Consider the following 26,960-nt stretch of genomic DNA (forward strand, 5'->3'; position numbering starts at 1 on the left):
TGCAATAGTCATATGTAGATGACATTTTTTAGATTGATTCTAGTTTATATAAGAAAGATGATCCACATTTTCATAGTGAGCATGATGTCGAAGTTAATGCTGATTTATACACACACTATGAGAATGAAGACATAGATTTTGTTTTGCCAAGTGATTTGATTCAAGATGCTAATTGTTATAATTCTTTATAATAACTGAGAGGGGGGTTGAATTAGTTATTCAAGGTCCAATGCAACCTTTTCTTAAAATCCTTAATGGCACATAACTGAAACTATCATGCATGCAATTTGAACATCTAAAAAACTATGAAAAGTAAACATGCATCACACCATAATACTGAGAATTTGATAACCTAGAAACCCTCTAGGAATAAGAAGGTAAAACTAGAGTGGGAATGATACCCACAAAATAACTGCGTAATTGATTTCAACCACTTCTGATGGTCTTCCTTGTTAAAAGCCTACCCTGTTAAAGGCTACAACACATTGTTAAATGTGACCTTGTTAGAGGATTTCATCATACTCTTAGGAATGGGCCTGGTTAAAGGACTTTGGAACATTCACTTGGAATGTCACCTTGTTAAAGGATTTACCACATGGCTATTAAACCAACCTAAGTCCATAGGATTTATTTTAACTATTACAATTGCTAGAGAGTAACAATAATGGCTTTTGATCTGATACAACTTACAACATATCTTGCAGATTATAGATCACAATTTAGTTCAATCCTTTTCTTAGCTTTAATCACTACAGCTCTGTAAGCTTTTCATCTCAAGTTTTGTCACCTTGAGTCTTCTTACTCATCATACCAATGCAATCATATCTATGGTCATCTATCGAAGCAAAGTATCTATTCTCTTTGCCACCTTAGCACATTATTCAACACTTCATGCTTTCATGCTCGACCACCTCTATTTTCTTCATGACCTTATGACTCCTTAAATAGAAATCTAGAATACCTTTCCTACTTGATTCTCCCTCTCCAGCTTTAGGGTTTCAATAGATTAGGTAAGATACAATGTATCTATCCCATATCTTGCTCTTATCTAGAAACTTCATTTAGAATCCAATTATATTCGTCAAATTTTTTTTACATAGTGTTCTATGTCACCAGCTCATCATTCTTATCTTCTATCTGATTCACAAAATTCTAGATAACTACCATGTCAGCTCAAATTTGGTGAGTCTTCAATTTTCAAATAATGCAGCAACTCAACATTATTGATTTAATGATGCTCCATTTCTTCTGTGTTACTTAGCACTTGTATCTTGCTTGGCACCTGTATCTTTACTTAGCACCTATTTCTTGCTCAGCACCTGAAGACTGCTTGGCATTTGATAACTTACTTGGCACCTATTTCTTTTCTACTACTCAGCTCATGATCTTCACTTGTTACCTGAAGACTGCTTGGTACCTGATCTTTACTCGACACTCACTAAGTTGAACTTTTCTTGGCTTCAACTAAGAATCTGTTCGACACTAATTAGCTTGCTTAGCTCTTTCTAATGAACTTAGTTAGGCTTTACAAATGACTTAGCTAGACCTTACATCTTTGATTTGTTTTAGTATGCCCATTCTTTGTGTCTGACATCAATGCACTATTTCATCAATGGATTAGCTAATCCTTATACTTCATTACAACATCATAATTTCAACCTTTCTCTAGGTACTCTAGTTACATCTTATTAATTGCCACCTCCTTATCAATCAACCAACTTATAGTATTTGGATCACTAAAGAAATTTTCATTCTTGTAAGTAGCAAGTTTGACATCAATGACAAAACAATGATTGAAAATATTATTTACCAATTCCATTACTCTTCATTCATGAGCTTTTCAATTATTTCCAACAATCTCCCTCTTTTTCGTTGATGAGAAACCAAACTGATCACTTGATCAACTTAGTTACCACCAAAATTATATCCGTTTTATGCTACATTCTACTTCCTTCTTGACTGATACATCCTTTATTATTGATCTCATATATCTCCATATCTTTACCTTTTAGTTTCTCATAAATCTCCCTCTTTCATATATATCTCCCTCTTGCTTTGTATTGATCAATTTTCTGCATATATCTCCCTCTTTGACATAAATGCCAAAGATGTAGCATCTTTAACATGTAAAATCTAAGCTTTGCATCTCATGTTGTCTCCCTCTATCACTATGCTTGTGACTGATTTGGAGTTCCCACTCCTGCTGTCATCCTCTACATCATTCTTTTGATATTTCAATGATTTGTTCTTGTTGATGCAGGGAAACTTCTTTGCTTTAAACTTCTTGAGTTAGGGGCATTACCCCCAACTTTCCTCTAAGATATTCATAAGCATCCTTGGGAAATGGTTTGGTGAAGATATTTGCAATTTTTTCCTTTGTGTGAATGTAATCCATCTTCACTTGTTTGTCTTCTACTAATTCTCTGACATAGTGATACTTGATTGCAATATGCTTTGTTTTTGCATGCATTACTGGATTCTTGGATATGTTTATAGCACTTTTAGTGGACTAAGATGTGCATGTTTTCTTCTTGCTAGTCCAAGTAACTAGTCTTTTTCCTAAAAATAATGCTCCTCCACTTGTGCTTTTTCTGTCATCAATGTTGCCTCCGCAATCTACATCTATGTATGCATTGAGCTCAAACTTGTCATTCTTTTTATAATATAGGCCAAAATTATTAGTTCCTTTGAGATACCTCATTATTATTTTTATTTCTATGAGATGATTTTATTTAGGATTAGCAGAGAATCTAGCCACTATTCCAACTGCTAGTGCTATGTTTGGTCTGCTATGTATGACATATTGCAATTTTCCAATCATGGATCTGTACATTTTTTGATTAACTTCAGCTGATACATCATTTTTGGATAGTTTATGTCCTATTGCCATTGGAGTGTTGACTAGTTTGGAGTCGTCCAATCCAAATGTTTTAAGTATCTCTTTGATGTACTTTAATTGTGTCATAAATATACCATGTTTTAGTTGATGTACTTGTAATCCAACAAAAAATTTGATCTCTCCAAACATAGACATTTCAAACTCATGTTCCATTTTGTTAGCAAAACTTTTGCAAAGCACTTCCTTTCCTCCAAACACTATGTCATCCACAAAGATTTTATATACAATAATATCCTTACCTTCTTCTAATTTGATGTACATGTGGCTATTATCATCAGTTCTTTCAAATCCAATTTTCACTAGATACTTGTGAAGTCTCTCATACCATGCTCTAGGTGCTTGTTTTAGACCATAGAGTGCTTTATGTACTTTACAAACCATATCCCTATTGTTCTCATCAACAAATCCCTTTGGTTGTTCAATATAGACTTCCTCTTCCAATATACCATTCAGAAAAGTAGACTTTACATCCATCTGATAGACTTGAAAACCTTTATATGTAGCATATGCAAATAAAGTTCTTACTCCTTCCATTCTCACAACAAGGGAAAATGTTTCTCCATAGTCTAATCCTTCTTCTTGAGCATAACTCTTACATACTAGTTTGGCTTTGATTCTAGTAATCTCACCATTGTCATCTAGCTTGTTTTTGAATACCCACTTGGTTCCAATCACATTCTTGTCAACTAGTCTTTGAACCAAACTCCAAGTTTTGTTCTTCTTTATTTGATCAATCTCTTCTTCTATAGCTTTATACCAATCACCATCTTGTAATGCATCATACACTATCTTAGGTTCAAATTTTCTTAATAGACATGATTCATTTCTTAGTCTATTCCTTGTCATTGGTCTTGCATCTTTGTCACCAATTATCTATTCAATAGGGTGATGCCTCTTCACATATTTGGACAATCTTGGTTCTGTCCTTGTTTCCATGTTTGATCTTTTAGATTTAGGATCACTATGCACTTCGTTGTTAGGTAGTTCTACATCTCTATCATGTGTACTAACTTTAGAGTTAGAATGAGCATTTCCTTCTTTCTATAACTCGGCTTCTGAATGCAGCTCGACATTCACTAGTTGTGACTCGGCTGAGACTAAAACTTGCTATTGAATCCCAATTTTATTGGTAGTATCTTCATTAATAGGCATTCCTTTATAAGAATACACAAAGGTTTTGTAGTCATTCATTCTCTTTGGTTTTTCAACTTGGACATCTACATGCTCATCAAAGTTTATATTTGCACTTTCCACAATTTTGTCAGTGTTAGTATTTAAACAATTATATGCTTTACTTCTAGTGGAGTAACCAAGGAATATGCCTTCATCACTTTTAGCATCAAATTTTCCATTTATAGCATCTTTAAGGATAAAGCATTTGCAACCTAATACTTTGAAATTCTTTACATTGGGTGAGTGACCATAACATAATTCAAAAGGTGTTGCATTAGTACCTTTCTTGACTTGTACTCGGTTTAGTGTATGAACAACCACACTTACAGCTTCTCTCCAATATTTTAGAGCAACAGTCTTTTCCATCATTAATGTTTTGGCACAGTCAATCATAGATCTATTTCTTCTCTCAACAATTCCATTTTGTGGGGGAGTTCTAGAAGTTGATGTTTGTCTCTTGATTCCTTTGTCCTTGCAAAATATCTCAAATTCATTTGATGTGAATTCACCACCTCTGTCTGATCTCAGGCATTTCAAACTCTTTCCTATTTCTTTTTCAACTCTAGCCACATACCACTTAAACATTTGAAAAGCATCAAATTTTTGCTTTAAGAATATAATAGTCATCATCCTAGAATAGTCATCTACAAAAAACATTATATATTTATCTCCTTTGTAGCTTTGTACTTCTATTGGACCACATAAATCAATATGGACTAACTCAAGTACTTCTTTAGATGTATAGTTTTTACTCTTGAAACTTGACTTGGTCATCTTTCCTAGCTGACATTGTTTGTGCATGATATTGTCAGGCTTCTTCAGTTTAGGTAAACCTCTGACTTTCTTCATTTTACTAATATTGATCAGATTATCAAAGTTTACATGACATAGCCTTGTATGCCATAACCATACGTCATCAAATTTTGCAACAAGACAAGAAGTATTTTCCATATCAAGATAAAATAGATTAATTCTTGTTTGATCTCCTTTTCCTAATAGATTTTTGCAGTTTTATTTCCAAATTCTACTTTGCACTCTACATTGCCTAATTGTGAGACACTTAGCAAACTGTAGTTTAGTCCTTGAACATAGTATGCATTATCACATGAAATTTTCTCTATAAGCTTAATGGAACCTTTTCCTTTGATTTGACATGTAGCATCATTACCAAATCTAACACTATTTCCATCATACTGAGTAAAGTTAACAAACTTACTTTTGTCTCCTGTCATGTGATGTGAGCATCTACTATCTATGATCCATCTTTCATTCTTGTTCATACATGTTACCAATGTTGTAGGCTCTTCTTCATTAGATTGGTCCTTCATGGCCACATAAACAACTTCATCATCATTATCATTAAAATCTTCTTCAATAATATAGCACTTCTTGCCATTGTCTTTGTGATCTCTCTTATCATCTTCTCTTCTATGTTTGTACTTGTTGCCTTCCTTGTATTCCTTTTTGTGTGTACACCTTGTAGAAATATGTCCTACTTGATTGCAATTGAAACAAATGATAGGTAGCTTACCTTTGAATTTTCCTTTGCCTCTATGAAATCTTCTAGCTAGTAATGCTTCTAATTGTTCCACATCTTCCTCATCAGTGCTACTATCACTAGATGCCTATTTCATCGTTCTTCCCTTCTTTGATTTCACTTTTTCAACATCTTTCAGTGATAGCTTGGCTTTGAAAGCAGATTCAACATTCTCAAGTCTATAGTTGTCAAAGTTAGATAACTCAAATGCAGTGAGTCTACCCACTATACCTTCAAAACTTTGATTGTTTCTTGGTACACATCTTAGCTCTTCTATAGTTGATACTCTAATAGCATAGATAGGGAGCAAGGTTCTTAAAAACTTACCATTAATAGTATCATCATCTAATTGACCACTCAAAAATCTTATTGCACTTACCACTTCCTTTATTCTAGAGGTATACTGAGCAGCATTCTCACTTTCTTCCATTTTTATATCATTGAACTTTCCTCTGAGACTTTCTCTTTTTTCTGTTTGGAAATTATGATCTCCTCCATAAATGTCTAATAGGGCTTTCCACATATTGAATGCAGTGTCACATCCTTTGATATCATCAAATTTAGCATAGTTGAGTGCATAAGCAATTTCTAGCATTGTCTGATTGTATTCCTATTTGTTTTTCAAATCTTCTGTAGTAAGAGTACCAGTTGGATCAACATGTTTAGTAACAATTGAATTTTGGACATAATCTCCTATGGATCCAACATGTAGCTTCATCAAGATTTTCCATGCAACAAAGTTGTCTTTGTTGAGCTTGGGAACTTCTCTCTTAGTCATTTTGATCTTTTCTGCTTCTAGTCCCTTTAAACTAAGTTAGCAACAAAGCTCTGATACCAATTATTATAATTCTTTAGAATAACTCAGAGGGGGGGTGAATTAGTTATTCAAGATCCAATGCAATTTTTTCTCAAAATCCTTAATGGCACATAATTGAAACTATCATGCATGGAATTTGAACATTTAAACAACTATGAAAAGTAAACATGCATCACACCATAATACTAAGAATTTGATAACCCAAAAACCCTCTACGAATAAGAAGGTAAAACTAGAGTGGGGATGATACCCACAAAATAACTGTGCAATTGATTTCAACCACTTCTGAAGGTCTACCCTATTAAAGGCCTGCCCTGTTAAAGGCTACAACACATTGTTAAATGTGACCTTGTTAGAGGATTTCACCATACTATTAGGAATGGGCCTGGTTAAAGGACTTTGGAACATTCACTTGGAATGTCACCTTGTTAAAGGATTTACCACATGGCTATTAAACCAACCTAAGTCCATAGGATTTATTTTAACTGTTACAATTGCTAGAGAGTAACAATAAGGGCTTTTGATCTGATACAACTTACAACATATCTTGGAGATTACATATCACACTTTAGTTCAATCCTTTGCTTGGCTTTAATCACTACATCTCTATAAGCTTTTCATCTCAAGCTTTGTCACCTTGAGTCTTCTTACTCATCATACCAATGCAGTCATATCTATGGTCACCTATCGAAGTAGAGTATCTATTCTCTCTTCCACCTTAGCACATTCTTCAGTACTTCATGCTTTCATCCTCAACCACCTCTATTTGCTTCATGACCTTATGACTCCTTGAATAGAAATCTAGAATACCTTTCCTACTTGATTCTCCATCTCCAACTTTAGGGTTTCAATAGATTAGGTAAGATACAATGTATCTATCCCATATCTTGCTCTTATCTAGAAACTTCGTCTAGAATCCAATTATATTTGTCAAAAATGTTTTACATAGTGTTCTATGTCACCAGCTCATCATTCTTATCTTCTATCTGATTCACAAAATTCTAGATAACTACCATGTTGGCTCAGATCTGGCGAGTCTTCAATTTTCAAAATAATACAACTCGGCATTATTGATTTACTGACACTTGGTTTCTTCTATGTTACTCGGCACTTGTATCTTTCTCAACACCTATATCTTTACTTAGCACTTGTTTCTTGCTCGACATCTAAAGACTGCTTAGCATTTGAAAACTTACTTAGCACCTATTTCTTTTCTACTACTCGACGCCTGATCTTCACTCAGTACTTGAAGACTGCTCGGTACTTGATCTTTACTCGGCACTCACTAAGTTGAACTTTGCTCGGCTTCAACTGAGAATATGTTCAGCACTAACTAGCTTGCTCAACTCTTTCTAATGAACTTAGTTAGGCTTTACAAATGACTTAGCTAGACCTTACATCTTTGATGTGTTTTAGTGTGCCCATTCTTCGTATTTGACATCAATGCACTATTTCATCAATGGCTTAGCTAATCCTTATACTTCATTACAAAATCATAATTTCAACCTTTCTCTAGGTACTCTAGTTACATCTTATTGATTGCCACCTCCTTGTCTATCAACCAACTTATAGTATTTGGATCACTAAAGCAATTATCATTCCTGCAAGTAGCAAGTTTGACATCAATGACAAAATAATGATTGAAAACATTCTTTACCAATTCCATTACTCTTCATTCATGAGCTTTTCAATTATTTTCAACACTAATCTGATTGGTGAAACTGATAGAAGAGATTTTTTTTAGCTTACCTCCTAAAAGTGGAGATGAAAATTAGATATATGATAGAGATAAAAAAATTTGATACATTTCGATGGTTCGGGGTCATCATTTCTACAATTTAGGAGTAGTTGTTTTCCTTTCTTTCAATAAGTTGTTCAAGAGAAGCTTTTGTTGTCAAGTGTGTATTTTACTTCCTTCAATGTTTCTGAATCCTTTCCATGCCTGCAAGGGACATGCATCCCCAAACAAAGCCACTGATGGGACTTAAAATTGCCATCCCAATTTGAGTGTCATTCTAAGCTTTTGAACCCTTAAAGTGGATTTAATGCATGTTTACTTGACTATCCTTTTGATTCCAAAGATGTGTTTAATACATATAACACCTTGAATTCAGCATATTCATGTGTTCCCTAATGAAAAATTATTGTTCTAATTTATTCTGTGAATTCCCATTTTGAGCAATGTTCAAATTTTCATTTTTGCCTATGTCAAACAATGACATGAAGCCTAGTTTTCATGTGAATATCTCACACCAGTAACATTTCATGACTCACTACTTTATTAATATTTATTAACCATATCAAAGAACCTATGTTTCATATTTCAAGTCATTTCAACATGTTTTGACTAAGTTTTGAATCCCTCAAAGTCTGTTGTTTATTGTTATCATGCTAATGTAAATTGCTCAAAATTTTGGGATGTCCTATTTGACCAGTTATAAATTTGACCCTATTGACCAAAAGGAGAAAATTTTCTTTTTCATTGCATTCTAGAGGTCAAAGACTTTCTAAGTTTTAGATTTGAGCTTATGAAAAATTTGTTTGATTAGTTCTCAAACATGATTCCAAATGCAATTTATAACTTTTACTAGTGTCATAAAGTGTAGATTGATTAGTACCCTTATTTAGGATGTCATAAATCTGAATCCATGATAGGTAAGATCAAATGGATTGTATCTTTATGTTCTACTCTTAAAATTCATTAGGTGTGCAAATTTGCAAATCTTGACAAGTCTGTCTACACACTCTCTCAGGTCCATTTTGTTTGCAAAAATCACTTTTCTGTCAGTGTTCCTAGTTTTGTAAATCCAAGTAGCCCACTTTGACTACTTGCCAAATTTTCTTAGTTATTCATTATGAGCATAAATCCATGATTTATACTCTACTCATGATAGTGAACCAATGCCCCAATTTTCATGCCCCCAAGTGTTAGTATGACCCGTTTTCAAAGCAAAAAATGAATGTGATTTATGGTTTTCTGACACATTTACTTGTAGGTACTTCTAAGGAGACAACTTTGATGATCAATTTATTTTGACCTTGAAGTCATGATGAGATGAGATATGACAGGGTGAGAGATTGTTGAACAAGGAATTGGTATGTCTATTTTTAGATCTCTATCAAGTGTCTTAGTTAGTTTCTAAAGTTAGCCTATGGGCTCTCTTATCATAAAATTACAATTTGTGAAAACATGGTAAGCAAGTTTTAAATGATGTTTCAAGGCTCAAATTTTAATCCAGTTAGTACCAAAATCTCAATGGATCAATTTGGTGTGTCAAATGTTTCAGTTTGAAATTTATTTTAGCTAGACCCACTTTGGGGCTCGACTGTTTTCATTAGATTACGAAGTCATATTTGTGAAGTAAGGTGTCTAGGTTAGTCATAAAGGCCATGATTAGAGAAAATGAGGTTATGAATGTATCATCTTTCCTTGATTAATTGGAATGCCATCTTTAAGGGAGTTAATTTTGAGGTCTACCATTGGTGTGAAGAGGCATAGTTAGGCCACAAAATTGGAAGTTAGGGAAAGATATTTTAAGTATAGTTGAATGGATCAGAACCAAAGGCAGATGCAAATGGATCCTATGTAATCCATATTGAATTATCCTTAAGATTTTTTTGGGGTGCACAAAGAAGTAAGGATTGTAGGGATGCAGTGCTAGTGGGAATGTTTGGGTGTTAGGTCCTTGAAATATTTTATGAATATTCCCACATTTTAAAGGATATAGAAAAATGTTAATAATGCTAAATGTGAAGCTATTGATTCTCCAGCATTCGAGGTGAGAGAAGCAAAGACAAAGGCATAGAATGTGCTTGCACTTTATGTAGGACCTATGAATGATCCACTAGTATAGGTAGTAGAGTAAATAGGAGCATTTCTATTATCTTAGGGAAGTACTACTTGTAGGTTATGTGGGCTCAATTGCTTACCTTGAACTAGAGCTTATTACAGACATTGGCCTACAAAATGCAGACATTGATTACAATTCTAGGCTATTTGCCTCACCAACAACATATCACCTAACATCACAGTCATCAACATCTCTACTAGATATGGACATAGTAGCTTTAGGTAATAGATCCATTAGTTGCAAAGATATGAGGACAAAGCGAAAGGTGCTATCTCCACTAGTGGTTCATGAGTCAAATTCATATCCATTGATCAACCAAATCCACCCATAAGGGGTTCATATACACCTCTAATGTGAGTCATACTTCAAAACAAGGATAATTTTGTTACATGATTTCAAATTAATGTTGATCCAAAAGATGGGTGTTGACAAGTTCAATGGGGTGGATTTTGGTATGGATGTTGAGTGTTGGGCTACTTAATTTGAGATTCCTTTGCCATCGATTAAGGATAGTTGTAAGAAAATGGTGCAATGGAGAAGTAAAGGAAAGAAAATGAAAAAAAAATCTCACATTCACACTATTAGGCTCTTCTAAGTTCTTTTAAAGTATCAAAGCACACATTCTTCATTGTCTCAAAAGACACCTACCTTTTGAAGGAAAATCTCATGTGTGGTGGGGCCCATGGATAGCCAGTTGAGGGCATGAAGACCAAAATTTTGACCAAGACCAAATGCAGAGAGAAAGGAAGTGATGACATCCACACTTGGACATGTGGCAGTTAGGTGCAACTTCACAAAGATAATTGCACAATTAGTGGACATAGTTATGAAGATACAAAAATGCCAGCTAATCACTAGGTAGTCGGGTACAACAAAAAGTGTTAAGGCTTAAACTGAGGTCTTGATGTCACAAAAAGTGACATTTTTCATCTTTGCATGGCTTAACTATAGTTAAGGCCAAGGAGCTCTAAAGCTACAAAATATAGTTGATTGCCTGGACATCAGAGTTAGGAAGGAACCTGAGGTTAAGCCTATGATGCTATGAGAGGATGACACATGGCAAGGGTTAATGAGGTGGTAGCAGTGAAGTGGTAGGAGCAGACCAATGGGAAGCTACTACATGGAACATAGTCAATCAACTAGGGTTGACCTAGATGGAAGGAAAGGAAGAAAATATGAAAATGGGAAAATTAAGATTTTATTAAAAAGAAATTTCCAAGATTTCAACAGGCAAGCCATAAATTGAAAAATTTAAGTGTTTTGAAGATTTTTCTATAGTTTAGACTATACATTTTTTCTAAATAAATTTCATTTAAATGCTCTAAACTTGAAATGAGGGCATAATTTTCAAACACATGTTAGGGGGAAATTTTGATAAAAAATATGCAATGAATTATATTGTCAGAACCTATTGAAGATGAACTTTTTGAATATGAGATCAAAATTTTTACAAGTATTTAGCAATACACACTATCAATAGATTTGTAATTTCTAGGGAATTCTTAGTATAATGAGCAGAATTTATCATTGAGCATCAAAATCAATTAGAAGATAGATACAAAAGTTTGTTGATCCCAAAATTTGGGGAAAATGATTTTGAAAGATTTATCTTGCCTCTAGAAGTCACTTAACGGGTGTTTTTTCCCTTGCTTTGATCTCAAATCTAGCATTAAAATTAGTTACAATTTCCAAATCATTCTAAAGATATTTTCGAGGCATTTTTCAAGGAGCAATGGAAAGATCTAATGTGCACTTATAGAGAGAGTAGAGAGATGTTTTATGTCTACATATGGAGGTTTTCCAAGTAGACAAATGGTAGTGTCTGATCTAATCCAGGATTGCTTCTTTTCTCTTTCTCAAGGGTTGGCAATTTTCACCATGAGATCATAGGTTCTAGTTGTGATCTTTTTTCACTAATGTGATACCATTTTCTTTGACATTTTCTCTTGTAATGAAAAACAAGTAATAAGAATACATATAGTTCTGATCTATTATGCAATTTTATGATTCAATTCATGCATCTTATTGTATTTGTTTCAAGGAAATAAATAAAAGTGTAGCAGTAGGTTAATCCTCTATCTAAATTTTGTCTCTTGTTCATGCTATTTGTGATCTTTTGTGATGTATGCACAAGGTGCATATTGTCCAACTACAATCTATTTCAGATCATATATGTTGATATTGTTCGCTTGTATAGATTTTATAGTGTTTTAATTAGATATAGTATATTATAATTAAAAAATTCTACAAGCATCTATTTTAACACTCGAAAAGATGTTGATTTTGATAAAGAAACAATATTAAATCATATCAAAAAAATTGAATATTATATGACATTCTAGAGGAGAGAATCCTCTTTTAAGATGTATAATTTTTCTCCTAGTTAGAATAGATTTGTTTTTAAAAATGTGGTGGGAGATGAAAACTATCAATTTCATGTGAGTTGAAATTTGAGTCATTATAAAGAAGAAATATACGTCTAATGACAATTTTTATTTTTGATTATTCTATCAATATATATTATTCATAACATAGTCTAAGATCAAAGAGAAATAAGTTTAGTACCATATAGTTTTGTGGTGGGAGCTAGACCCCTAATTTTCAACATTTTTTAGTAGCTAAAAAATTATCTACAAAAATTAGGAAAATATGTCAATTATTATTCCAAATAATTATTAAAAATTACAATCCTAAACTTCATCCATCTCTACACATTTCATTAGTTTCCTTCATTTACAAATTCAAAATAATAATACCAATTTTATGTCATTGAAAGTGAACAATTATACTTTTGTTAGCCTTTTCCTTTACAAAAGGCGACATAGGTTTATACTTTTACCTAGCTACCTATACCATTGTTGGGAACTAGTGTATAGAGATGGTCCATTATTCTATTGTAATTAGTGCTTGATCTTTCACTTAGTACTTTGAGCTCTAGAGTATGTTACCTTGTGATTAATGATTTTTTTCAAATTCTTGGATATCATTTTTAGATGTTGTTAGTTTAATTTATGCATTCCTCTATTATGTTGTTAGTATATGGTTAGTTGATATGATTTAATTATTTGGAATATCTTTTGATTTATTATTGTACCATGCTTAAATGTTCTTAGATCTTATGATATTATTATGTTTAATAGTGATGCCCTCACAAGACAACTTTGACTATCTAGTCAATAGTTTTGGATCTTACGCATGTGGGATAGTTAGGACATTTGAGGTCTCATGATGCTATTACAGTTGGGAGGAACCACACAAGAGTTCAACCTTTTTTGTACATTGAGATGTTTCTTTCAATACATTTCCTTATACTACTTTGGTTTATATGATCAATTTCTTTTTCCATCTTGCTACTCTTGTGTTTGAGTGTCCAAGACCTGATTTTTGGATCTAGAACTCCCTAGCATGGAGGAATTATTTTTCCTACTTTTTTGTCTTTCATTTTCCCCATTTGATGTTATACTTCATCACATCAGAGAAGTGTTTTCTCACATGTGAATGTGTTCTCTCATGCCAAAAGGCATTCTCTCACATGAACCATAGTGGAAGCTCACACAAGGATTCTCCTCTCTCTCATGTGAGACTTGGCACTTCCTCGTATAGATGTGGGAATTCTCTCATATGAACCTCAAAAATTGAGAGCAGAGAATTGTTAGTTATTCCAAAGTATTTCCTCATGTAGTGCGGTACACTACATTTTTTGTGTGAGGAAAGGAAACCATGTGAAAGAAACATTTTATGTGTGAGGAAAGGAAACCATGTTTCTTTCATTTATGCATTCCTCTATTTATGCATTTTCTATGTGAGGAAAGGAAACCATGTGTTTTCTCACATGTGAATGTGTTCTCTCATGACAAAAGACATTCTCTCACATGAACCATGGTGGAAGCTCACACAAGATTCTCCTCTCTCTCATGCAAGACTTGACACTTCCTCGTATAGATGTGGGAATTCTCTCATATGAACCTCAACAATTGAGAGGATAGAATTTTTAGTTATTCTAAAGTATTTCCTCATGTAAAAGGGTAGTTCCTTATGTAATGTTGAAGTTCAAAGTTCTTTTTTTGACTCTGACATGCATATCTTTTGCATCCCATGCCATTTTTTTGAAAACTTTATATTTCTAGAAAGCTGGTTCTATGTACTTTTCAAAAATGTGGTCCTTTTTCTCAATTTCTGGCCCATGCTCTTTCTATCATGTTTTTGAAATTTTTTTTCTAGATGGTGGATATATTGAGTGTTTTAGGCCTGAGGATCATTTTCCTGGCATGGTTTCCTTTGTTTTGAGCTATACTATGTTTTGTTGCAGCTTGTTTTCAGTTTTGATCATTGTAGCTATCATTTTGAACCACTTTTTTGTATCACACTAAGATAAAATGCTATTTTTCCATTTTGAGATCATGAATGTTGTTTTTGAGCTAGTTGTACATGCACTATTTTCATAAAGCACCATGGGGGGATAGTTGTTTGATATTTTAGGCATTCTCCCTTTGTCAAGTGAGTGTCCCTTCCATGACATTAGCCCATGCAAAGTTAGTTTGACCGTATCTTTATAGGTGTTTGTACCTCTTCCTCTCTCGTCATTCTTGGTTCATCTTCAAGAGACTTTGGCCCACCTTCTCAGTTGCATGTCATCACACCCCGTCTGCATTAAGGGGGGGTTATGTTGTTGTTCTAATGCATCTTTGGTTCAATGGTTTGTTAGTGTGAGCTATGTATTCAGTGGTTGATCCTATATACAAGGCAATTTTAGTGGCTAGCTACCTATGCATTTTGGTGAGATGGATCATCAACCATATAGACATGCTTGGTTTGTGCTTTCTTCTTCCATGGAAGTTCTTTAGATTAGTAGTTGCAATTTTCTTCTAATGGCAGATTTACAGCTTCTTCATGCTTCAGTGATGCTCTTCATGATCACTCTTTGTTCCTATTTTAGGGGGCATTTACCTAGTTGGAGGCTTCTTTAGTTCTTCACTAGGTTCTTACCTCTTTTTGGGGGAGGGTTTTTCCCATGTGGTTTTCTCTCTTTCTCCATTTTTAGAGGTTGCATTTTATTGCATTGTGCATGCGTACCTAACATGGCCTAGTTGTTGGGACACATTCTGCATTTCTTAGTTTTGTGAGCTTAAGGCATTTCCCTAAGTTACACTTAAGGGGGGGTGCTAGAGTAAATAATTAATTATTTATTAATTATTTATTCTATTTATTTAAGATTACTTAGATAAATACATTTATTTATTAGTTGTATTCTAGGAGTTAGTTATACGTTGTTGACAATATGGGAGTTTGTTCTCTCCTAAGTCATACTTATCATCTCTCATTGTTCGAGGACTTTCTACCTTATGTGGATGTATGCTTAGCTATCACACTTATCTTCTAGCATCTTCTAGCTTGTTCAAGAAGATTCCTAGAGCTCTTTATATTCGAGCTCCCTCAGTGTATTTTCATATCATAATAAATAACTCATTTAGTATATTGTAAATACATTTTTTCTTGTGTTGCAATATCTTCTTCTCTCTCGTGTCCACTTAGGGTTTTTCCCTTTCTCTATTCTCTTCCCTCCTTGGCTTCTCTTTGACAAGTTATTCACATGCAAGTGATCTTGGGTGTCTTCGAAGTTGGATTTCATCAACTCCAATAGAAAATAGGAGCATCTCTACTATTTTTCATAGAATACATTTTGGTGTTTTTAGTACCCTTTAGGTTTTCTTGTTTTTCCAAGCTTTGAAAAATCAGATATTTTATGTTCTATTGTCATCTTTGGTTCTCATCTTTTAGTTTGAGTGTGTTAGTTGGTAGTGGTGCTTGGAGATTTGTTTATTGCTAGGGTTGTTGGTTTAGTCTTCTATTGCAATCTTTGTTATCCTTGTATGTTGATTTTCATGTGCATCCATACTTGTTAAAAAATATATTTATCTTGGCTTTTATTTATCCTTGTTCCAAGGATCTTTGGGCAAGGCATTACATATAGTATCAGATCCCATGTTGCAACACTGGGATCCTTGTTCTATGCTTCCACTATGTTATTATTTTCTTTGCATATGTTGTTATCTTATGTGTCTTATTTTGATATCTTGTTTTAGTTCATGCTTGTGACTCTTATGATTGTGACATGTGATTCTAACCTTATCTTGTTTCTTCCATAGTGATGCCTCCTAGATGTAGATCTAGTGGTTAGGGTAGTAACCAATGAAATAACCATGAAGAAGAGCACCAAGAGGAAGAAAATCAGGTTGGTGGGGAAGAACATGGTAATAATGATCAAGGTGGCATTGGTGCATTGATGCCTTTATTATAGGAGATCATAGCTTAGTTGGGATGTCATGAGAGGAAAACCAATCCAACCATGGTCAGGAAGAAGGATCACATCATGGAGATTCCCACATGTCTAAGCATTGAGAGGAGGAGCATGAACGTTCTAATACACCATTTGGTGATAAAAGGAAGCATCAGGGTGGTAGGGATCATGATGGTGACAATTCCATCTATTTGAACATTATGAAATCTCTTTAGGAGTCCAAAATTCCATACTATGATGGTAAGGGAGGTGGCCTTAGGGCAGGGGCTTGATTATTGGATATAGAATATTTATTTTCTATATATCGATATTTGACCAATCTAAGGGCCTATTGTGTAGCCATGTAGCTAAGGGAAAAAAGTATCCATTTGGTGGAATATAGAGGGGTGGAAGCTTCAGATCAACATCATAGATCTCACCTAGAGATCTTTGAGGGGAGATTCAGAGAGATGTTTTTATCTCCTCAATTCAAAGAGGCTTAGGCTAATGAGCTCCATGAAATTAGACTAGGGAACATGTAGGTGTACCAGTAGGGGATCAGATTCTTTGAGCTTAGACAGTACTCATGCTATAATCATGATGATATACTCCTTACTCAACATTTTACCAAGGTCTAAAGGACTCCCCTATTGGAGTAGTTTAGATGCATCAATCTAGGATACTTATTCTTACTATAGAGAAGGCTTGAATTATGGAGAGCAACTCAGCTAAAGGTTTTAGTGGTAAATCATATTCTCATAACCATAGTGCATGGTGTGAGTGCTAATTATGGCTTAATTTAATTAACCACACTTAAACATGATCATTATATGAAGAATCATCCCAAAATGAATATGGGATTGTTCATCTAAAATAATTCAACAAGTCAATCTATTACATCCTAACTAGATTGGTTTTTCTATTCACTCTCAAATTAAGAAGCTAGCAACCAGATATCTAGAATGAAGGATTTTTAAATCTAAATGACATGCAAGATTAATCTAAGTGTATGCAAGTTTATAACTATGAATAAAAAGAGATTATTAATCTAAATGGATGTATTATTAAACTAGATGAGATTAATATGCAAGTGTAGTAAAATTATTAATGTAAATATGTGAGTCAACAATTCCACATAAGTTTGGTATAATTCATGTGCATCCTTTTGAAATGAGGAATTGAGGATTTCTTAAATATTATTCTAGAATTGATCAATGGTCAAGATCAAATCAAATGAACGGTCAAGATTAGAAATGAGATTTAGTTAGAATGGAAAATTCACTATGAAAAGGAAGTTAACTGATTCAATTTCTTTTCCAATTCTAGTTCACTTAGAGTTTCCAATTCATTTTTAAAGAGAGAACTTGGAGAGTATATTTTATTTAATAAAATTGAATATGACCTAATAAATGAATAATCTTAATTAATTGAATAGTTAAATTCAATAATTAAAATGAGGATATATTTAATTAAATCAACTACATTTAATTCTTTAATGTATATTAGGAAAAGGATAAATTTAATCTAATTAAAGTGTTGGGACTCATGATTAAATTAAATCGATTAATAGGTTTACCTTTTGTAATTCAATTAGACTTAGGAATTAAATAGAATATGTAATTAATGAAAATTAGGGATTTTCTATATTTGAAAATTAGGTCAAGTAGAGATTGTTGAAATTAGAATTGCCTAGTATAATAGAACATTGAAATTGATTAAATAGACCTGAATTAGTTTAGCATGTCAATGTGCCAATTTTGGGGTATTACATTTTCCCTTCTTTGAATGAATGTGTGAACAAGACTTTTGATTCAAAAAAATCAGAAGTATGAAACATAGATCAAGAAATGAGATTGGTTCCAAAATTAATGATATGAAGACCAATTGATAAGCTTTTAAAGGTTATCTCCAAAAAAAAAGCTTAGCCTTAGGGGGATCTAGATAAAACACATAGATATCGATATGAAAGAGAAAAAATTATTAAATTTCATCCAAAAATTTTCCCAAAATGAGACTCAATTCTTAGGAGTCAAGGCTAGACTACCCCAATACCTGTCCATTAGAAGATGACAAGATTAATCATGATTCATAGAATTATCCCTAGAAAAAGGCTTAATCCTTAGGAGTTAGGATTAGACTATCTCGATACATGTCCATTAAATAGTGATTGAAAGAAAGAGTTTAGAATTATCTCTAGAATGGAGCTTCATTCTTAGCAAGAATTAGAACTATCTCTAGAATGAAACTTAATTCTGAGCAAGAATTAGAATTATCTCTAGAAAAAAGGTTAATTCTCTAGAGTCCAGATAGAACACCTAAATAATAGTCCATAAAAGATAACAAGATCCAATCACAAGTCATAGAATCATCCCCAAAATGAGGCTTGATCCTTAGGAATTAAGGTTAGACTGTTCCGATACCTATCCATTGAACTATGATAAGGGTTGTTATAAGATCAATTAGTTGATCAAAAGATAAGGTAGATAGCATATGATGCCATATGGAGGAGAAAAAAGATTCCTTGAGTGATGAGATGGCCCAAGTGATCATGACATGATGTTCAGATTGAGTTGAAGCTAGTTTGAAAAGATTCAATGATGTAATCATCATGCCCCCTTGAGAGCAAAATTGAAAGATGACACTCAAGAATAGTGATGTAGAGTAGTATATTGAAATATACTAAATAAATATGAGGTTCAAAATAATATAGAAGATATCAAAAGGATCTGAAGAAAATTTGAAGTTGTTTCGAAGTGATTTCAAGGACTAGAAGACTAAGTTTGACTAGAGTTTACTAGTCTTGACCAAAGTTGACTTTTTTAAAAAAATTGGAAAATTTGAAGAAAATATGATTTGAAAATATTCCAAGATTCACAAAGTATTAGAAAAATGGACTACACAAGTGTTCAATCACTTCTATCCCAAAATTTTAAAATGTGATTTTGAGTTGTTTACATTTGTCAAATTTCTAATTATATCCCAAAAATGAATTCAGAGCAACCAAATAAGCTAGGGGATAGTTTCCATGTCAATCAAAGCACTTTGAAAAATTATATCAAAACTTATATAAGGGCAAAAAAGGTCATTTTCAATTCATGTGTGCATTTTTTCTTTTGTGAAGAAGGATCTTCGAAAAGAAAATGGTGGTCCCTATGCATTTGTATCAATTCAAGAACTCAAGGTGATACAGTTGTTAGAAACAATAGTCCACCAAGATAATTGAGAGGGTAGAGGGGTGAATCAATTATTTGATAAGTAAAACATTTCTCTTCTTTAAAAAAACTTAACCCTTCAACCAAAGTAATCAAAAACCATAATAAAATGCACATAGACAATTACACTAGATATGTTGACTAGGAAAACCATTGATCAGAGGGAAAACCCTTGTGGGAATTATGCCCACAAGATGATGTACTAATATAAATATTCCTTGTTAAAGGATGGACCCTGTTAGTAGTCTATTACAACATTTAGTACATAGAGTCCTTGTTAGGAGACTTTGAATCCTTATTAGGAGATTCCAACTTTATTAGGAGTTGTACTAATCTTGATAGGAGCTATAGAACAATTTATGCAAGATGAGCCCACTACCCAAACATGCAATTTCAACTACAAGAAGAGCTCATTGCTCAAGGATGTAATATATTGTTATGTCCTTCTTTCCTTTGTTCCATCAACCAAAATAATTATTATTAGACCTTTTAGGTTAGGTCACAAACCTCATACTCAAATATCAAACCTTGGATCACTTAGCAAAACCTTGGTAATGAAGTTTCCTTCACTTTTGCACTCCTCTTCTCAGCTTCACATTCTACTCTCTCTGTTTACAATCTCTTCGCATCAATATATTTCATATCATACATGATAAAGGAAAATGTCCTTCCTTTATACCAGTCCTCAAAAAAATTCATTGAGTTAGTTGTTAGACATTCTCAATCAATTAGTGTAGGACCATATTAAGAGCACATTACACCTAGAGATAACATTAATCTTCCACCTTGAAACTTGAATAACTTTTCATACATAGAATATTATGATGAGTGAACTTAGCCATGTCATCATCAACATGTCTTCTTCATGTCCTCAACCTCAATTCTTAGAATATCAACTCTGCTAAGAGATATAACAAGTTTACCAGAACATGCCCCATTAAACTTTATCTCAGAATAGACATCACCAAAACTTACATAACTTCTTCTAGACTTATCATTTCTTCTTCTAACATTAACTAAATATACTAGATACTTAGAAGTATCTCCCATAACCTCAGATAGTTAGAATGCTCAACTAGCTATCCGTACCAACTTGATCTTTTAGCTATTCTTCTGTAAGATACCATAGAAAATTACTATGTTAACATCAATGAGAAACTCAATCATGAATGTAACATATCATCATACTAATATATCTACAATACTCTCCCATAGGAATATCATCAGCATTCATGCTTACAATAATATTCAGTTGATAGACTATGGACCTCCGATGAGTAGTCAAGTATCTCACTTTGCTATTAAAATTTCATGCATTTTGATGTATTTTTCATCATTTCCTAGCCATTTTAAGTGTAATTATTTGTAGATTTTGTGTGGAGACTTCATTCTTTGTGTGACCCTAGACTCTATTTGTCACAAGAAAGTACCATTCTAGTACTTCTTCACATTGGGTAGTGAGTTTCCTCATGTGGGAGATACCCATCTATCACATGAGAAACCATAGACATAATAGCTTTATCACATCCTATAGTAGAGTGTCTCACATGGAGACTTTAAATCTCATGTGAAGAAGTACAATCTCACACAAGAAAGTGGAGTCATGTGAGAAAATCTAGTGGTGTGAAAAAAAAATTGTTTGAAATTTTAATTTTTCATTATTTTATTGTGCTTTTATTCATCATTTTCACATGTCTAATATTGATTGTTTTCATGTTGTTTTCATTTTGTAGGTTCACTTTCTAGATGTCGCTTTTAGATTGCACTATCCCCCTTATAGAGCATTGATTAGATAGCTAGATGATGTAGACATGGCACACATCGATGCTTTAGGTCTTTCATATCTTTGTCATATTCCCACATTATTGGTAAATCATGAATTTTCTTATGGCACCAGTTGAACATTTCCATTCAAAGGCACACTTTTCACTTTCCATAGGGAGAGATGACCATTACACCAGAGGATTTATATCAAATTTTATAGCTACCATTCCATGGCCCTCAAGTGGTGTATGACACACAACCAAGACCATGTATAATGGAACTAAGGGCCATCCTATAGGAGGATCTCATCATGGGTTGAGCCATCACATGGGATAAGTTAGTGGATACATATGGTCCCACCCATAGGTTGGTGATGGTGCTCAAAGTATTCATCAGCTTCTTTATGATGCCTGGCAGAGGCCATCAAGGAATTAAGTGTAGATGGATATGGATATTTCAAAAAATGTTAGATGAGGTAGTACGCTTTAGATGGGGTCAGTGCATGCTAGCCCATATGTACCATAAGATGCATGAGATTTTTTATCATGAGGGGAAGAGCATGATTGCAAGTGTCTATGTTCTTTAGGTGTGGGCATGGGAGCACTTTCCCATCATGAGGCTAATTTTTGCTGATCGAAGGCAAGATCATGAGCCTTACATCTATAGATACCATGGACAGATGACCCACACATCTCTGGGTGAGATTGAGCAGTGGAGAGGTCATTTGGATGACCTATTAGCAATAGTATGCAGGCTTTGGAGAGAGATGTAGACATGGGACAATGCACAGACGAAGCTAGGGTACATGTTTGCCTCCCAACCACTAATTAGTTGCTTAGTGTAGGTGATCGAGAGATTCCCACTGCCTCACATGTGGTGATAGTATGGTCAACCATAGGATATTCCATAGGAGTATTGCACATCTCAGACATGGAGCATGGGTGATATATCAGACTAGACTAGGGTTGATCTATGATCGATGTGCATTCCCTTATTATGATGCACTGGGACTATATGATAGTAGTTGCAAATGGGGGGATGACTAAAACCTATAGGGAGGACTTCATGATTCATACCTTCTATTGATTCATAGACTAAGTAGGGATGGAAGTGCCAGTGTAGCTAGTATAGGAACCATAGCCATAGCTACAACAACCACCATAGTAGGAGAGACCCAAACATCACACAACATAGAGGTACATCCATCCTCATCAGATGGGAGAGGATCCCTAGGATGGGGCTAGTGGTATAGGAAATAGATGTCCATAGGGTGAGATGGGTGCCTTGGGTGCCATTAGAGGAGATACATAGAGGCCACGTACAAAGGAGCAAGAAACTGAGAAAGGCAAGCCTACAATGAGTGATGAGGACATGCAGGATTAGCCTTCCATGGAGCCATAGAGAAAATATATCTTGGCACAAACCTAGGATGCCCTTAGGAGATCTAGAGATCAAGTGAGGACAACACAATAGTAGTTGGGAGAGCTGCAGATACAACTTGCTATTAGAGATACCTAGATATTAGAGTAGGATCAAGAGATCCATGAGCTACAAGAGAAAATGGAGTGAGAGACTCAATCATTATGAGAGTAGTCAAAGCAACAATGGGATGAGATTTGGCTTCAATTGGTGAGAGTGGCATATTATTATGTGGTGTGTATTGTAGTGGTTCTAGCTGAGGTAGAGTAGGTGCCACAATTCTCCCATTATGCAAGAGAGTCAGGAGGTGCATGACCTTTGACTAGACTAGATATACCTCCTCCTCCTCCACCTAGATATGATGGAGAGGGATAAAGTTAGCTCACTTTCTTCCAATTTTTTTCTAGCTATGTATCCATTGATGTGCTAACATCTTTTTTAATAATTTTGAGATCAATAGTGCTCGAGTAGCCTTCATTTTTGTATTAATTGCTCACTTGACTCTATTGGAGTGATCTATACATATGAGATCATTTGATTTATGTACCATTTTCATGTGTTACCTTTTCTCTTATAATTTATCATACATGAGATGTTAATTCTATGATTGATTGAATTTAGATTTAATATGATGTATGAATGTAGTGTAGATGAGATGAATCATGAAATTATGTATGTGAATTGAAGAATGTGAATGAACTAACATCTCATATAGTGTTCCATTTTTTATCAGTGATAGGTATAGTGTGAAAGTCAAGAGGATGAACCAAGGTGTTGAATGCCTATTCAGTCATGAAGAAATGTGGTATTTTGAAAAAAATGACAACCCCTCATGAAGAAGGATGCAAGTAAAGTAGTGATCAAACTATGTGCTTATGTAAGTAGAGTATGCAGTACAACCCTATACTAGATGCAGCCCTAGGTTTGATTACCAAACTCATAAAATTATCATCACTGTGTGTTCAACTAAACCCAAAAATTTCATACAATTCTCACTGATATTGTAATCATAAGAATATGAATATGACACATGTCCTACTTTTGTTGGGATTAAACGTAAGAATTCAATGTACAAGAAGCCAAAATGATGAGAACATTTGTACCTTTTGATGTAGCAAGTGAACATAAGCATTAGAGCATAAACACTAGGATGACCAGAATGTTTCTTGCATGTAGACACACCAAACACACAAGAGATCCTTTTTATTCTAAGTAATCTATAAGTATTTTTTCCACAATGACCCTTGCATTCATGACCTAAGACAAAAGTGTGTTGAGTATACTCATAGTGACCCATATGTTCACTTAATAGGATGAGTATCAATATCTACATTAGCATAGAGAATCCACTCAACAAGAAAGGAAAATAACCAACCTCAAAGAAGAGTCCATATAAAATGAGTCGAGGAACATATGGCTATCCAATACGAGATAGATGCTCTTATAGTGTACACCCCTTTAATATGGATGCTTTAGATCATTGGAACTAAACCATCGAACAGGAAGAAAAGAAAAGATCATGCCCCTACTCCTCACTTCTCTAGTCAAAAGAGACATCCTCAAGTTACTTGAAGGAAAATGATAAAATGAAAGAAAAAAAACAAAGAAAAGCTCAACATAACTCAACATTATGGATGTTTCTATTTCAATATCAGTTTTATTTTTCAATGGATTGATGTCAAGTGTTAATGTTTAGAACATATATAAAAGAAATATCTTTAGTAGGGTGATGATAGTAGATAGACTCAGTTAGGAAAACTAGTGACTAACATCATAGAGAAATCTTGAGTGAGAAGAATCTTATTAGGAACTAAGTGACAATAGAAAGATATTGTAAGGATAACAAGTGACTAATGTGAAAGAGATCTTCTATGGGGGAAGCTCTAGAGCGACACTAGTCACAATAGGTAGATGCATTTAGAAAAATTGGTAACTGATGTAAAAGAGACATTCTATGAGAGGGATCTCCAGAGTGACACTAGTGGTAGTAAACAATGTAGTTAGAGCAACTGGTGACTGATGCAAAAGAGATCTTATGTGAGAGGGATCTTTGGAGTGACACTAGTGACAATAGGTAGAGATAGTTAGAAAAACTAGTGATTGATAAAGATAGATCTTTTATGAGAGGGATCTTTGAAGTGACACTAGTGATAATAGGTAGATATGGTTAGAAAAACTGGTGAATAATGCAAAAGAGATTCCTATGACATTGTAGGGTATTGCTCCTGATTTATGATAAGATTCAATCCATTAATGCATGAACAAAAGTAGGAAACTAAAGTAGGAAAGAAACTATACAAGAGCCAAAACATGTGTTGCAATATGTAGTATTTGGAAAAACAGGCACTTGTTTACCAGGTTTTCACCTTCTTGGTAGAGATTCTTTTTTTGCTACCATGACGCCTATTTGCCAAGTTTTCATCAATGGCACTTTTTTTTTGTTCTTTTTTATATTTTTTGAATTTTTCACCTTTTTTGGTATTGCCAAGGTGTCTATTTATAGGTTTTCACCAAGATAATGATTTTTTTAGGACTTTTAAGTGTATAAAAAAAGCTTTTGAAAGCATGTTAGCTATTGAACCACTTTAGATGGAGAGTGTTGATGGGCTCCTTGAGTGCCTCTCCCTCGGTTGTTGAAAGTAGATAAGCACAATATCCAAACATTGTAGTAACTATGTATGGACCAAGCCAATTGGGTTCAAACTTCCCTTTCTATACCCATTGTTGTTGATTTTTAGTGTTTTCCCTCAAGACAAGATCACCCACTTGGAAGTCACATGGTTTGACTTTCTTGTTGTAGCTCTTAGACATACATTTCTAGTAAGCTCAAGGATGATCACAAGTCACTTATTTATGTTCATCCAAAAATTCTAGCTCTTGAAGCCAAGATATTCTATAATCATCATTAGTAATGAGGCCTTTCATAGAGATTCTCAAAGTAGGAATCTTGACCTCAATTGGAAGCATAGTATCTAACCCATATACCAAAGAAAAGGGCATTGTTCTCATTGGAGTTCTAATACTTGTTCTATAAGCCCATAAAGCTAGATTAGTCTAAAGATGTTAGTCCCTTTCAAAAAATTTATTGTGCAATGTAAAATCTTAAGGATAGCCTTGTTGGATGCTTCCACTTGGCCATTACCTTGGGGGTAATAAATAGAAGACCAATGTTGCTTAATTCTAAACTTTTTGCACAACTCTTTAAGGGCCAAGTGGTTTTAAACTATCCCCCATTGCCAATAATAATGGAGGATGGTACACCATAACTTCATATAAGTTAATTCATAATGAATAGAGCTATAGTTTTACTATTTTCTCCAAAGAGAGGGACTACCTTTACCCATTTAGTGAAGTAGTCCGTAGTTGTAATAATGAACTTATGTCCATTTGAAGAAGATGAATGAATCTAACCCACTAGATCCAAGGCCCATTGTGTGATAGATGGAATTAGCTCCATGGCTGAAGCATGAATTAGATTCCCATGAAGCTGGCCTTGTTTGTAGGACTTGGCATATTTGATTGCCTCTTGCTCCATATTTGGCCAATAGTAACCAACTCTGATACGTTTATGAGCTAGTGTCAAGCCATTAGAGTGAGACTCCCAAATGCCCTCGTGTACATTGATTAATGCATATTTGGACTCATTCAGTTCTAGAAACCTAAGCAGTGTTCTATCAAGACCTTTCCTAAACAAGTCATTAGCAATAATGACATACCATGAACTTGAAGCATTGTGAATAAGGTGACATTTTTCATTCTAGTTTAGATTGTCTAGAATTATTTGGTCACACAAGTAAGAATAGATATATGAGTAGTAGGATGATTTTTTTCCTACAATACAATAGATCATCCAAGATTTAGAGGAATTATAGGTAGGGTAGAGTAACATCCCCACTAGGAACTTGTGTTGAAACTCATTCTCTAGCATTTATAGCATGTAAATGAGAGTGGTGATTGCATCAACCACTTTTTTGTTTACCTAAGGATTTTTTTGAAAAGTGACATGAGAAT

The 26,960-nt window shown here is 34.0% G+C and overlaps 1 pseudogene; it reads left to right on the forward strand.

The window, feature by feature from the left end:
• LOC149535606 (TOM1-like protein 3) overlaps window positions 1–26,960 on the forward strand; it is a 161,867-nt pseudogene that overhangs the window by 66,185 nt on the left and 68,722 nt on the right.

Source organism: Cupressus sempervirens, chromosome 10 (assembly GCF_028749045.1).
Source record: "Cupressus sempervirens isolate cs-2001-9-10 chromosome 10, ASM2874904v1, whole genome shotgun sequence".
Lineage (NCBI taxonomy): Eukaryota > Viridiplantae > Streptophyta > Pinopsida > Cupressales > Cupressaceae > Cupressus > Cupressus sempervirens.